Here is a 2,703-nt window from a genome sequence, read left to right as displayed (position 1 = left end):
AGATTTGGCTTATCGTCTTGCCTTACCTCCTATCATGTCCGGGGTACACAATGTGTTTCATGTGTCCTTGTTAAGGAAGTATATTCCGGATGCATCACATGTGATTGACTATAGTTCTATCAAGGTGAATGCGGATGCAACCTTTGTTGTTGAACCGGTTCGAATCTTAGATAGATCAACCAAGAGGCTTCGAAGGAAGGAAGTCGATTTGGTTAAGGTGTGTTGGAGTCATCATGATGAGGGTGATGCATCTTGGGAGTTAGAGTCGGATATGAGGGCTATGTACCCCAAGTTGTTTTTGGGTTAGTATCTTTGAATTTCGGGGCGAAATTCCTTTAAGGGACGTAGATTGTAATACCCTAGATTTTCATATCATTTTTCCTTGTATTATCCCTTTAATTAATGAAGGATTATTCATGAAAATTCTTGGGTTTATGCGAAGTTGAAGTTCGGGAGTTTATTTAAAGTTGCCTTGACTTTTAATAGGCCAAAAGTTGACTTTATTTTCCGTAAGTTATCTTCGAAAACTTCCTTCATGAAAGTTGTAGAGTTTGTCAATACGAGTTCGTAGACATGCGGCACGCCTGAAACGGACGTCGTATGAAGAAGTTATGTTCAGAGGAAGTTTGTTTCTGGGTTTGAAAAGAGTATAAGTAGAAAAATGTGTGTGGGATGTTTTGGGAACCCTAAAAAAAAACAAAGTCAGTCTCTGTTTTCTCTCTTCCCTTTCTTTTCTTTCTTTTCTCTCTTCTCTCTCTTCTCTCTCTTCCTCTCCCGAGCTTCTCCCGAACTCTCACTTTCTCCGGCCGAGTTCTCCCTTATCCGGCCACCAAACCGGACGCCACCGGTCCCTTTCGACTCCCACAGCAGCCCTCTCCATTTCTGGAGCAGTTCCGCCAGCTGTCCCGCCGCCTGGAAGCCGCCACGAAGCGGCGGAGCTACCGCTGTCCCGCCGGAAAACCGGCGATTTCGACGCCGTTTTCGGCCAAGTTTAGGTGAGTCTTGATCCCCTCTTCCTCCTGGTAGTGTTTAGGCATGGATTGAAGCAAGTTTGTAAGGTTTTGAGGCCGGTTTTGCAGATTTTGCCTTTGATTTTCTGGTCACTGTTCGGGGCGGTTTCCGGCCGGTTCCGGCCATTTTTGGTCGAAGTCTCAGGTATGAAAGTTGTTCCCCTTGCTTCAAGCTTCAACTTTGCTGTTGGGAGTTTTCTCAAATTCGGAAGTTTGGGGTGGCGCGTGAGGCCCACTCGCCGCCGCCTGTGGCGGAGCGTGGCGGCGCGTCCGGTTGAGTTGCAGCCCTAGTTTCCTGTGGTTAGGTAGTCCTTACTGCTGTGAGCTTGTTGAGTGGTAGTGTGGCTAGTTTTTAAGAAATGTTGGCATGCTAGAACGTTAAGTGTGATTTTAGGTTTGTTGGAGGTTTGAGTTAGGAATGGAGGATTAGAGGCAGCCTTTGTGGGTCTCTAAGTTCGACGACTTTGGAAAGTTGTCATCTCTTGAATTAAGGGTTAGTTAAGGGTATTGTGTTAACCTATAGTATTTTAGTTACTAAGGTTTTAATTGTGCTATTTTTAGGTGATTTGTGAAGTTGAGTTGGTTTACCTTGGTCGGTTGTGGAATTTGCAGCGGGAGATTTAGGTGAGTAAACCTCACCAAGGTTCACTTTTGAACCTAAGGATATTATGGTTATATAATGATAATGATGGTGATGTTGGTTTTAATATCATGCTTTTAATTGTTTTTAAAATTTCATGAGCTTGATCGCCAACGGCTCATAGGTAAGATAAAAACAAGTTTTCTTTATATTGTGATGTTGAGAATAATAATTGTGATCTTGTGTTGTTGTGGATAATGTTGTGAAAATTATTGTGCTTGTTGGATAAATAGCCAAACCGGGTTCCAAGCCCTTTTTGGGTGATTGGTTGCGGTTAAGATGCTATTTATCATTTTTGTATTGATATTAGACAGTCAAACCGGGTTCCAAGCCTTTGGCCGGGTGATTGGTTACGGTTAGGAATAGAGCTTTAGTCCGTCTGTCAGTGTAGGTCATGGGAGATACTGTATGGTATCTGGGACCCATGGGTACACATAGTGTTGTGGTAGGTCATGAGAGGTATTTTATTAAATATCTGGGACTCATGGGTACATCTCTTGGGTAATGTGTTTGATGTGTGGTTTGAAATTATTGATCCAATCTCTCTTATGAATATTGGATGTGATAAATGTTGTGTTGTTTTTTTTAGTTTACTCATACGAGCTTTTTAGCTTACCGGGTGTGTTGTTTACAACCCGGTGCACCATTTCTTGGTGTAGGGGTTGGACCTGCAGGTGAGGATCAGCAGGGTTGAGATGGAGGCGTAGTGGCAGGGTTTTTTGTTGAGTTTTGGGTGTGTCTTTGTATATTCTTTTATATACACGGGGATAGGAATTATTAAACTCATGTGAGCGTTTCCTTTCTTGTTCTCAAGTTATGTAAACAAGAAAATGTAATATTTAACTCAATTTGGAGTTGTGTGTAAATTTACATTTCGCATTGAGTTTATTTTCCTTGATTTTTGTTGAAACAGGTTTTGGGATATTAATATTTTAGGATATATCATGCCAAAATTTTTGAAATTTATCTTTCGAAAATTGGGGCGTGACAGTTTGGTATCAGAGCCAGGGTTACATATTTGGTGATAATCAATACTTCGGAGTGATGGCCCGA

This window comes from Fragaria vesca, linkage group LG2 (genome assembly GCF_000184155.1).
Source record: "Fragaria vesca subsp. vesca linkage group LG2, FraVesHawaii_1.0, whole genome shotgun sequence".
NCBI classification, from domain to species: domain Eukaryota; kingdom Viridiplantae; phylum Streptophyta; class Magnoliopsida; order Rosales; family Rosaceae; genus Fragaria; species Fragaria vesca.
Note: the sequence above shows the minus strand (reverse complement) of the source record.